This window comes from Ovis aries, chromosome X (assembly GCF_016772045.2).
Source record: "Ovis aries strain OAR_USU_Benz2616 breed Rambouillet chromosome X, ARS-UI_Ramb_v3.0, whole genome shotgun sequence".
Taxonomy (NCBI): domain Eukaryota; kingdom Metazoa; phylum Chordata; class Mammalia; order Artiodactyla; family Bovidae; genus Ovis; species Ovis aries.
In genome coordinates, this window is record NC_056080.1 from 125,566,927 (window position 1) to 125,580,435 (window position 13,509).

General features: G+C 39.2%; 1 protein-coding gene across 3 annotated transcripts in view; it reads left to right on the top strand.

Moving 5' to 3' along the window:
* Nucleotides 1-6,925: 6,925 nt before the first annotated feature.
* The window catches only part of ACSL4 (acyl-CoA synthetase long chain family member 4), an 84,716-nt gene continuing 78,132 nt past the window's right edge, over nucleotides 6,926-13,509 (top strand). Inside the window, exon 1 of one of the 3 annotated variants that reach the window (XM_060408092.1) lies at nucleotides 6,926-7,098. The gene's annotated coding sequence lies outside the window, so the exon portion shown is untranslated. The remainder of the gene's footprint in view (nucleotides 7,099-13,509) is intronic. The other 2 variants (XM_060408093.1, XM_060408091.1) reach the window with 2 other exon arrangements.

Below are 13,509 nucleotides of genomic sequence, written 5' to 3' on the forward strand. Positions count from 1 at the left end.
CCAGGGAAGCCCAGTACAGAGGGTGGAAGTGCTATAATGAAAAAGCAAATGATTAGATTGAGTTAGAGCTGTGGTTCTCAACTGAGGAAGGTTTTGCCCGCTAGGGGACATTTGGCCATGTCTGTAGACATATAAAAAATAACCTTTCAAATATTAGTATATCTTTAGAGTTACAAAAAAGTTACAGAGGACAGAGACTTCCCGAATACCTCTAGTTTCTCCTGTTAACCACCTGGTGGCTTGGATGGTAAAGAATTCACCCACAATGCAGGAGACCTGGGTTCCATCCCTGGGTTGGGAAGATCCCCTGGAGAAGGGAATGGCTAGCCAAGTCTAATATTCTTGCCTGGAGAATTCCATGGGCAGAGGAGGCCAGCAGGCTACAGTCTATGGGGTAGCAGAGTCAGACACAACTAAGGGAACTGTCACGTACTAGTATGATATATTGGTGCTAGATAGCATATTGAAAAGCAGAGACATTACTTTGCCAACAAAGGTCCGTCTAGTCAAGGCTATGGTTTTTCCAGTGGTCACGTATGGATGTGAGAGTTGGACTATAAAGAAAGCTGAGCATTGAAGAATTGATGCTTTTGAACTGTGGTGTTGGAGAAGACTGAGGGACTGAACTGAACTGATGATATATTATTACAACGAAAGAAACAATATTGTCATTAACTAAAGTGGATTCTTTATTCAGAAGTCCTTAGTTGTTATCTAACACTTCCTTTCTGTTTCAAGAAGCTACATTGTATTGATTGTCATGTCTCCTTAGCTTTCTCTAAGTGAAGGTTTCTCAGATTTTCCTCCCTTTTGATGATCTTGACAGTTTTGAGGGGTACAGGTCAGGTATTTTATAGAATGTTCCTTAACTGTGATTTGTCTGAAATTATTCTCAAGATTAGACTGGGGTTGTGGCTTTCTAAGGGGAAGAACAATAGAGGTGAAGTGCCATTCTTATCACATCATATCTAAGGTTATCAACATGACTTACCAGAAATGGTGTAGACCTAACAGAAGCAGAAGATATTAAGAGGAGGTGGCAAGAATACACAGAAGAACTATACAAAAAAGATCTTCATGACCCAGATAACCATGATGGTGTGATCACTCACCTAGAGCCAGACATCCTGGAATGTGAAATCAAGAGGGCCTTAGGGTATCACCAGGAACAAAGCTAGTGCAGGTGATGGAATTCCAGTTGAGCTATTTCAAATCCTAAAAGATGATGCTGTGAAAGTGCTGTACTCAATACGTTAGCAAATTTGGAAAACTCAGCAGTGGCCACAGGACTGGAAAAAGTCAGTTTTCATTCCATTCCCAAAGAAAGGCAATGCCAAAGAATGCTCAAACTACCACACAGTTGCATTGATCTCACACACTAGTAAAGTAATGCTCAAAATTCTCCAAGCCAGGCTTCAGCAATACGTGAACCGTGAACTTCCTGATGTTTAAGCTGGATTTAGAAAAGGCAGAGGAATCAGAGATCAAATTGCCAACATCTGCTGGATTATCGAAAAAGCAAGAGAGTTCCAGAAAAATATCTACTTCTGCTTTATTGACTATGCCAAAGCCTTTGACTGTGTGGATCATAACAAACTGTGGAAAATTCTGAAAGAGATGGGAACACCAGACCACCTGACCTGCTTGCTGAGAAACCTGTATGCAGGTCAAGAAGCAACAGTTAGAAGTGGACATGGAACAACAGACTGGTTCCAAATATGGAAAGGAGTAATGTCAAGGCTGTGTACTGTCACCCTGCTTATTCAACTTAAATATGCAGAGTACATCATGAGAAATGCTGGACTGGATGAAGCACAAGCTGAAATCAAGATTGCTTGGAGAAATATCAATGACCTCAGATATGCAGTTGACATCACCCTTATGGCAGAAAGTGAAGAAGAACTTGTGAGCCTCTTGATGAAAGTGAAAGAGTTAAAAAGTTGGCTTAAATCTCAACTTTCAGAAAACTTGGATCATGGCATCTGGTCCCATCACTTCATGGAAAATAGATGGGGAAACAATAGAAACGTGACAGACTTAATTTTGGGGGCTCTGAAATCACTGCAGATGGTGACTGCAGCCATGAAATTAAAAGATGCTTGCTCCTTGGAAGAAAAGCTATGACCAACCTAGACAGCAGTTTAAAAACCAGAGACATTACTGTGCCAACAAAGGTCCGTCTAGTCAAGGCTATGGTTTTCCCATTAGTCATGTATGGATGTGAGAGTTGGACTATAAAGAAAGCTGAGCACCAAAGAATTGATGTTTTTCAACTATGGTATTGGAGAAGACTCTTGCGAGTCCCTTGGACTGCAAGGAGATCCAACCAGTCCATCCTAAAGGAAATCAGTCCTGAATATTCATTGGCGGGACTGATGCTGAAGCTGAAACTCCAATACTTTGGCCACGTGATGTGAAGAACTGACTCATTGTAAAAGACTCTGATGCTGGGAACGATTGAAGGTGGGAGGAGAAGGGGATGACAGAGGATGAGATGGTTGGATGGTATCACTGACTGTATGGACATGAGTTTGAGCAAGCTCTGGGAGTTGGTGATGGACAGGGAGACCTGGTGTGCTGCAGTCCATGGGGTCGCAAAGAGTCAGACATGACTGAGCGACTGAACTGAACTGAACTGATCAACATGACTTATCACTAGTGGTGTTAATCTTGACCGCCTGTTCAAGACAGTATTTGTGAGGTTTCTCCACTGTAACATTATCCCCCCTCATCCCACCCATCTCATACTCTATCCTGTGGAAGCAAGTCACTCCCTTTTTGTAGCCCTCACGTGCAAGGTGAGTAGTTACACTGCATTGAATCAAAGGGGAAGTGTCTATGTAAATGAGTTAGAATTTTGCACAGGAGATTTGTCTCTTCTCTCATATTGATCTATTCATTGTTCAGTTACATCAGTATGGACTCCTGTATATTTATTATAAACATTTAGATTTTTATAATAATCTGGGTAGAGTGCTTATGGCATCTAGTGGGCAGAGACCAGGGATGCTGGTCCTGTATTACACAAGACAGACCTCCACAACAAAGAGTTGTCTGACCCCAAATATCAATAGCACCATGGTTAAGAAACCCCACTTTCGAGTCCTGGATGTTCTATCCTGCTAGAGATTGCATATGGAAATACAGGTCTAAAATCATAATTGAAGTTAATGAATAAAAGTTGTATTTTCAGAGGACTTCATTGGAATACATAAAAGGAATGATTCTTTTGGTGTTATAAAGACGTAAATAAAAGGCTTAGTCTCTCTAGGTTGTGCTCAAAATGAGCTGGAAACTTGAAGCAGCTACCCAGACTATTTAAATCCAGAGGTATAGTGACTCAATAGTCCACATAGATAGTGTGCATTGAATGAATTTACCGAATATTTACTTAACACCGATGTATAAGTTCTGGGAATCAAGAGATGCTTTGGAATGAGCCTGGAAATGGGAAGGTTAAACATGGTATAATGCACAGGACAAGCTCCTCTGTCCATGGAATTCTCTAGACCAGAATACTGGAGTGGGTAGCCTTTCCCTTCTCCGGGGATCTTCCCAACCCAGGGATCAAACCCAGGTCTCCCACATTGCAGGTGGATTCTTCACCATCTGAGCCACCAGAGAAGCCCAAATAAAGAATTATCCAGCTTCAAATGCCAATAGGGCCAAGGTTGAGAAACTCTGGACTAGAAGGGAAAACAACAATCTTTCGATTTGATCAAATTGATTTCTCACAGAGGGTGGTGTAATTATCTTGGATATCTCTTTTAAAATTGTGTGTGTATGTTTCACCAGCCTCTTTGTCCAGATGACTGCTGGTGCTGAAAGCCATTTCAGAGCATAGGTGCGTCTGAATAAAATCAAACTTCTTATGCTGGCCTATAAAACTGAAAAAATCAGGCCCTCCCCACCTTTCTGTCTTCTTTCCATGCTCTTATGCCCTTGGTTCTCTTGATCCATCCAACTGTAGAAGGTGCAAGCCCCATCTGACTTTAAAACCTTTGTACTTCATAATGCTTCTGCCTGGACCACTACTGTCTGAGACTTAAGCATGGCTTGCTTTCTTTATCATTCCCATCTCAACTCAAACATCACCTTCTCAGTAAAGTTTTCTTTTTCTTTCTTTCTTTTTTTTTAATATGGACCATTTTTAAAGTTTGTATTGAATTTGTTACAATATTGCTTCTGTATTATGTTTTGGTATTTTGGCCATGAAGCATGTAGGATCTTAGTTAGCTCCCTGACCATAGATTGAACCCACACCCTCTGCATTGGAAGGCAAAGTCTTAAACCAGCGGACCACCACGGAAGTCCTTAGGACTCAACACTTCCACTGCCATGGGCCAGGATTTGATTGCAGGTCAGGGAACTAAGATCCCACAACCTGAACAATGTGGTTGAAAAAAAATGAAATTATACATTATGTGACTTTTTGTGTCTGGCCTCTTTCACTTGGCATGATATTTTTAAGGTTCATCCATTATGTATCACATGTCAGTGTTTCACTCATTTTTATGACCAAATAATATTCCATTGTATGGTTATACCATATTTGTTTATCCATTCATAAGATGATGGATCTCTGGGGTGTTTCCACTTTTTGGACTATAATGAATAGTGTTACTTGAACGTAAGTTGTTCCTATATTGTTTGATTACCTGTTTCCAATTATTTGGGGTAAATGCCTAGTGGTGGGATTGCTGGATTACATGGTAATTCTATACCTATCTTTTTGAGGAACTGCTGAATTGTTTTCTACAGCTATACCATTTTGCATTCCCACTAACAGTATGGGAGGGTTTCAATTTCTCCTTTTTTGTTTTCCTTTTTTAAAAATAGCCTCCTTAGTGAATGTGAAGTGGTACCTCAATGTAGTTTCAATTTACATTCCCTAATGACTAATGAGGCTGAGCATCTTGTCCTGTGTTTATTGTATGTTTTCCATGCAGATTATTTCTGACTGTGGAGTATTTCTGAACTTTTACAGTTTCTTTTATATAGTGTGACGGACTTCCCTGGTGGCTCAGACAGTAAAGCGTCTGTCTACAATGTGGGAAACCCGGGTTCGATCCCTGGGTTGGGAAGATCCCCTGGAGAAGGAAATGTCAATCCACTCCAGGACTATTGCCTGGAAAATCCCATGGACAGAGGAGCCTGGTAGGCTACAGTCCATGGGGCTGCAAAGAGTCGGACATGACTGAGCGACTTCACTTATATAGTGTAGAAGACAGAAAGATCAGAAGCAAACAGGAACAAGAGAACTAGTGTTATAAAATTATATTTGGCAAATACCCCAAATGTCTTTCTTGCATCAACTCCTGAAAATTTCACATTTTCCGTAACACTGGGAAGTTCCCTTCTGATATCAGGTATTACCAGCCTTGAATATTTGCTGATACAGTTAAATGACATTGCAGGAATGTCATAAAAATGACAGATAGGAAATATGGAAGGCATCTATAGATGGGGCAAGCCATCAACTCCATGCCTCCATTGGGTAAGGAAGAGGTTGCAATCTGAAGTGGACCTTTGTAAAGCTTATTGACCACATTCAGATAAGCAGGAGAAGGCAATGGCACCCCACTCCAGTACTCTTGCCTGGAAAATCCCATGGACGGAGGAGCCTGGTGGGCAGCAGTCCATGGGGTCGCTAAGAGTCGGACATGACTGAGCGACTTCACTTTCAGTTTTCACTTTCATGCATTGGAGAAGGAAATAGCAAGCCACTCCAGTGTTCTTGCCTGGAGAATCCCAGGGATGGGGGAGCCTGGTGGGCTGCCGTCTCTGGGGTCGCACAGAGTCAGACACGACTGAAGCGACTTAACAGCAGCAGCAGATAATCAACAAACACATTGGAAGAGTTTGTTTCTTTCCCTTAACGAACTAGATTAGGGAGCAGAAATGATCTTTTCCCTCAAAATTTCCACTTGCTTTCTCAGACACGTTCCACATAAATTGAATAGACCACATTTTCTTGCTATTTTTAAAAAATGTATTCCTGATTTAAAAAAAGAAAACTGAGCAAATCAGGGCACTTTAATAAATGTGGTTATGGAAACACAACCTTTCCAATTTGCTTCAAATATCAAATGACCACAGAATGGTCAAATATACATACATACATACATATATATTTATAGAGAGAGAGAGAGAAAGAGAGAGAGAGAATGAGAGAGCGAGCGAGCGAGCTTATTGTTAGATCATCAAACCTCTGGCAAATTGATATGAGGTAGGCAATGTAGCAAAATAGGAAGGGCTTTGAGCACAGTCAGGAGATCCATGTTCTGGTCTCTAGTTCTGAAACAACTAGTTTTATAACCTTGGATAAGTTAAACTCGTGAAGCCCCAGCTTCCTCATTTGTAAAGAAACGAGTGATTGTACCCTAGATTAGCCTTCAAGTCCATTAGAGCTCTAAAATCCTGCTTGAAAAGTTTATGCGTTATGCTAAATTTCAGAAGCAATACATACTCTTTTTATGTTTGCATGTGTAAAAATTAAAACCATTGCCTCAGTTCAAACGTGTATCAACAGAAAAAGTTAAAAAGGAAAATAAATAAGGCCTAGGGACACAGGCTTTCAGATTCCAGAGCCACACTCTTCTTTGTGTACTGGCTAAATGCCTGGGTGCTTTCTACGTGTGATGGTCTGTCCTCTACCCTGAGGTTTCTTAATCTGCGTTTTGCAATGTGTGTCATAGATGTTTGTTTATCAAACATAACTGACTCACACAGGACATAGTACTCTTTCCTAATCAGTGGCTCAAATATTTCTCATCTCCTGAACTTTTCCAGTCTTAAATTCTGGTCTGAAATGAGGATACTTTGACTTTCACTTAATCTGATGACGCATTTTATTGTTGCAGGAAGATACTGGGTTTCAAAATGTTTTCCCCCACCCCCCTTCATTTGTAGGAAAACATTACATGAAATGGTAAGGTGATTCTGTTCTGTCACCCATAGAGTCTCTTTCCAGGCGCAAACCTGGGGAGCTCTGGGTCATTTCATTGCCATTGCCAGGAGAGTACAACTAGCAACTTTAGTCCCTGATGAAGAATCCAGAGCTTATGATCTCTCTGGGAAGGGTTGTGTTACATTTAGGTACAGTATAGCATGAAGTTGTTTGTAATCTTGGGATTAACATAAAGCCAGTGGAAGGGAAAGGGTGAAGCTAGTCATCTCAGATGAGAGAAGCTGACGTGGTCTTTGCATTAGCATTTATTTCCAATTCGGAAGATGTTCTCACATGAAAAACTGTCCTAGATAAGATAAAGGCTCTATCAAAATTTATGATCAGAGAACTCTATCAGAAAACTGATCTGTTCTGCACTATCTTAAGACTCATTTTTCATATATTTATTACCTCTTGGCTATTTCTTTTATGTTCATTTACAGGTGTACATTGCATCAGCGCTTTTCTTGGTTTTCTGTATTTGGTCTTTTAGCCCTAGGTCAGCTTGCGTATTTCCCAAAAAGCAGCAGCTTCTGCAAAATGCTGGCAAACAGGGTGGAGTATGGGGTGTGAAGGAGGGAAATGTGATTGAAGCTGAAAGGAACTTTTACAGTTAGTGTGTTCTGTTCAACTAAGCTATCTCTCCCTCGACTTTTTTCCTCCAGTAGAATGTTAAAATATTGTACTCCTGCCAAAAAATTTCCTAAACTCAAATCCTACACAAAAGAAATGACCTCTCTGTCCTGAACTAAGCTGTATTTATTTTGTTTGTGTCTTATTTCAAGAATCATTATATTTTATTTAGTTTAAAATTACCTTTGTGATTTTACAGCAGAAAAGTACATATATTTGTTTTCCTATTGGGGTCTATTGATAAATGGGACTATCATTACAAATCATTGTTTTCAATTTCTTTTTAAAATCAGAGGAAAATTGTTATGGTGATGTGAGTCAATTACCTTGAAATGCATCATTTGCTTCAATAAGTCTATATCTAGGAGTTATTCTAACAAAATAATTAGGAAGACAAATGTATGTCCAATAATGTTCACAACAACATCATTTATAGTACTGGGAAAATTTAAAAACCAACATAAATGTCTGGCAAAGAATAGGTTATTAGTTAAATAAATTATGAGTCTCATATGCTAGAACAGTACGCAATCCTAAACATTATTTTTAAATAATTTTAGCAAATGGGGGAGAGCTCATGTTATATGTCAAGTGAAAAAAGCACACAGTATCCAATTTTGGAAGAAACATGCAGAAGACAAAACTGATAAATATATATCAAAATATTAACAGTGGTTCTCCCAGGGCAGTAGAATTGTGGAATTAAACAGCATTCTTCATGCATTTTTGGTGTTTCCTATATTTTCTATGATGAATAGTCATTACATTCATAGAAAAATACAAATAGTTACCAAACATTTTAATGAAAGCCAATTGAACAACAATGAAATGGCATTACCTATCAGATTGGCAAGATTTTTAAAGATTGATACTATTCAATGTTTTCAAGAATATAAGAAAAATGTTACTCTTATACACTCTAAATAGGAGTATTAATTCATCTGGCCCTTTTGAAAGACAATTTGACAGTATCTTTTAAAATTTAGAATGCACATACTCTTTGACCCAGAATCATTTCCACTTATAGGGATCTACTGTAGAGATACTTAGACAAATACACAAAGCTATATGCATTGGGATATTAATTGGCATATTGTGAAAATTAGAGAAAAATCCTGACTGTACATCAGTAGCCCTTTGGCTAACCCATTATGGTATATCCATACTATGGAATACTGTGTAACAGTGAAAAAAAGGATGAGGTGTAATTCTTTAGATATCTATCTACACACAAATATAAAGACATGGGATAATGTTTGCGATGTATGATTAAATGCATAAAGGCAATCTGTAGAGCAATATGCATAATCTCATTTTGAAAAAATAAGTATATGAATGTACTTGTGCCCAACAAACATTCGGAATGATATATACCAGATTATTCATAGTTATCTCAGAGATTCTGTTACTTCATACACTTGAACCAAAGAAGTGAACATGCACTTTGTTTGTAAAAATTATAATAATAATAATAAAGAGACAATCAGTGGAAAATGAGGCTTGCTGTGTGAAAATCTGATTTATTAATAGCCTTTCAGGAATGTATTACAGTGGTATACAGCTACTAAGAGTTTGGCCACCTTAACCTAGGGCCTAATCTGTACCATGGCTCAATAAAGAGACAGAATAGTCTTAGGGAAAGAATTGATTCATAAACTGATCTAGACTTCCATACCTGAATTTTTCCCAGTGGCTACAAAGTCAGATTTGTTGAATTCTTTCATAAATACCATTGAAGTGAGCTTGCAGAGAGTTGAGGTTAGCCAGTGATGTTGAAATTTGCCTGCATAGGTGGATTAGATACATATCATAGCTAAAAATGACTCTTCTAACCTATGAGTTAAATATTTAAAAAAAATTCTATGTGTTCACCTTCAAGGTATTTGCTTTAAATTTCCTTTCGTAAGGGGGATTTTCCCTGGGTCTGATATAGAAGTAGGATGTTCCCAAATGAGACTTTGCTTCTCTTCTAGATAGGTTTATGTGATAATGAGATGGACATTGGAAGTTTTACTTATTCGATCATATGTATATTTCCTCTGGAATAAAAATAGTATCCACCTCATAGGCTCATTGGGAAGGTAAAATGAAATAACACATGCAGTGTTTGTGGCAGTGCCTGGTACATACTAGGTACATACTAGGTACTCAATAGCTGGTGGCCATCATTATCCAACCACTTTTCTATTTGAATAATAATAACTTGGCCTGAACCAGGTGCTATATATAGTCCGGGTGAAGGAGACAGTTTTCTTATAGTATTTTAGTTTGAAGAAGAATTGCTTTGAATGGAAGTTTGCCGGTTTAAGCAGAGTGAATATCCAGGTATAAAGATGGGGCTTGTCCATTTCATAGAAAGCATTAGCAAAGGCACATTTAGAAGACTGAAAAGAATGGAAGCTGGCTTGTAGGTCAGAGAGTGATTTAGTGAATGAAAGTGAAGATGGTGGTTGTAGATCACTTCAAAAGGGATTTAGCCCTTGGCTTTAAAGAAAGTCACTCAATAAGTAGGATAATCTGGAGAAAGACTGGTGGAGTATAATTGAAGGATATGAGTTTTGGTACTAGCTTTTTTTTCAAATCTGTAAAATGAGGTCTAAGTTGGTAATGAATAGCCCCATTTTCTATATGCTTGTCATCAGTTCAGTTCAGTAGCTCAGTCCTGTCCAACTCTGCAACCCCATGGACTACAGCACACCAGGTCTCCCTGTCCATCACCAACTCCCGGAGTTTACTCAAACTCCTCTCCATTGAGTTGGTGATGCCATCCAACCATCTCATCCTCTGTCATCCCCTTCTCCTCCCACCTTCAATCTTTTCCAGCATCAGGGTCTTTTACAGTGAGTCAGTTCTTCACATCACGTGGCCAAAGTACTGGAGTTTCAGCTTCAGCATCAGTCCTGCCAGTGAATATTCAGGACTGATTTCCTTCAGGATGGACTGGTTGGATCTCCTTGCAGTTCAAGGGACTCTCAAGAGTCTTCTCCAACACCACAGTTGAAAAGCATCAGTTTTTTGGTGCTCAGCTTTCTTTATAGTCCAACTCTCACATCCATACATGACTAATGGGAAAACCATAGCTTTGACTAGATGGAATTTTGTTGGCTAAGTAATGTCTCTGCTTTTTAAACTGCTGTCTAGGTTGGTCATAGCTTTTCTTCCAAGGAGCAAGCATCTTTTAATTTCATGGCTGCAGTCACCATCTGCAGTGATTTTGGAACCCCCAAAAATAAAGTCTGTCACTGTTTCCATTGTTTCCCCATCTATTTGACATGAAGTGATGGGACCAGATGCCATGATCCAAGTTTTCTGAAAGTTGAGTTTTAAACCAACTTTTTCACTCTCCTCTTTCACTTTCATCAAGAGGCTCTTTAGTTCTCCTTCACTTTCTGCCATAAAGGTGGTGTCATCTGCATATCTGAAGCTATTGATATTTCTCCTGGCAATCTTGATTCCAGTTTGTGCTTCATCCAGTCCAGCATTTCTCATGATGTACTCTGCATATAAATTAAATAAGCAGGGTGACAGTGTACAGCCTTGACATACTCCTTTCCCGACTTGGAATCAGTCTGTTGTTCCATGTCCAGTTTTAACTGTTGCTTCTTGACCTGCATACAGATTTCTCAGGAGGCAGGTCAGGTGGTCTGGTATTCCCATCTCTCTCAGAATTTTTCAGTTTGTTGTGATTCACACTGTCAAAGGCTTTGGCATAGTCAATAAAGCAGAAATAGATGTTTTTCTGGAACTCTCTTGCTTTTTCAATGATCCAGCAGATGTTGGCAATTTGATCTCTGGTTCCTCTGCCTTTTCTAAATCCAGCTTGAACATCTAGAAGTTCATGGTTCACATACTGTTGAAGCCTGACTTGGAGAATTTTGAGCATTGCTTTACTACTAGCGTGTGAGATGAGTACAGTTGTGCAGTAGTTTGAATATTCTTTAGCATTGCCTTTCTTTGGGAATGGAATGAAAACTGACCTTTTCCAGTTCTGTGGCCGCTGCTGAGTTTTCCAAATGTGCTGGCATATTGAGTGCAGCACTTTCACAGCATCATCTTTTAGGATTTGAAATAGCTCAACTGGAATTCCATCACCTCCACTAGCTTTGTTCGTAGTGATGCTTCCTAAGGCCCACTTGACTTCGCATTCCAGGATATCTGGCTCTAGGTGAGTGATCACACCATCATGATTATCTAGATCATGAAGATCTTTTTTGTACAGTTCTTCTGTGTATTCTTGTCACCTCTTCTTAATATCTTCTGCTTCTGTTAGGTCCATACCATTTCTGTCCTTTATCGAGCCCATCTTTGCACAAAATGTTCCCTTGGTATCTCTAATTTTCTTGCTTGCCATGGTTTCTTGCTTCTTGGTTTATGCTTGCCATAAACCAGACATTTTATGATCATCCTTTCATTTAGCCCTCCCTCAGAAAAGCCTGTGGTACCATAATGAATGTGGTATCATTATTATCCTTGACTTACAGATGAGCAGGCTGTTGCTCAGAAGAGGTTATGCAACTTGTCTAGGGGGGTCTAAGTCCAAAGCCCATAGTTTCTCTCCTGCTCCTCTATGTGACCTCCTGACTCCAGTAGTCAATGATTCCCAGTAAAGGACATTAAAGAAAACACATTTGTTTAGTTATGTTTGCCCGTGCTGGCCTTCATTGCGGTGTGGGTTTTTCTCTAGTTGCAGTGAGTTGGGGTGGGGAGTGGCTATTCTTCTTTGTGGTGCATAGGCTTCTCATTGCAGTGGCTTCTCTTGTCGCAGAGCATGGGCTCTAGGGCTTCAGTAGTTGTGGCTCCTGGGCTCTAGAGCACAGACTATAGTTGTGGTGCATGGGGTTTAGCTGCTGTGTGGCATGTGAGATCCTGCAGGACCAGAGATCAAAACTGTGCCTCCTGCATTGGCAGGCAGATTATTTACCACTGAGCCACCAGGGAAACCCCAAGTAAAGGAAAACCTGGACTCGTATTTTAAGAATGGGTAAAGAAATCAAATCTTCTTGCATGTGAAAAGGAAAGGAAAGTCAAGATTTAAAGCGAGTTAAGATATTGATGACCTTTTGTACACACTGCTATATTCAAAATGGATAACCAACAAGGACCTACTGTATAGCACAGAACTCTACTCAATGTTATGTGGCAACCTGGCTGGGAGGAGGGCTTAGGGGAGAATGGATATATGTATATGTATGGCTGAGTCCCTACACTGTTTACCTGAAATGACCACAATATTCTTAATTGGCTATACCCCAATACAAAATGAAAAGTTTAAACTTTGAAGAACTAAATAAAATAAAAAGGAAAATTCTAAAAAAAGAAAAAGATATTGATGACTTTTCCCTCTAACATTACTAGGCTAGAATCACGAAGAAAATGGGCAAACTATAAAAAAGGTAACTTTTTGCAGATTTGAGGACTACCACTGCACATTCAATTTGCCTCTGGACTTATGGATAAACATAAATATTTTGTTCCTTTTTTCTTTCTTTTTGGGAAGGTTGCAAAAGCAATTTGCTAGGATACTGCAGAGGATTTTATCTAGAGGGGATAGAATTCATTTTTAAGAAGACAGAGTTAATGAGAGACATAGAAGTCAAATTTCATTAAAACCTTGCTGGGATTTGGTTTGGACTGGACGATCTATACAGATGAATTTGGGAAGAATTGGGTCTTTACTGAGTTTTCCCGTCCAGATGAGTTCAATATCTTTCCATTTGTTTTGCCTTTTCAATTAGTTTAAAAGCCAGTGGAATGTACTAAAGTAACAAGAAATTGTGGTCTGATAGATAAAAGAGTTGTTTCTCAAAAAATGATATTAATCTAGCTACGATGGCAATGGTCATTTTTGAAAGGATTAGCTTAGGTTATTATTTATGTTCACAGTTAGATCAGCTTCTGTCTAGGTTTCTGATTTCACCAGTTGTTTC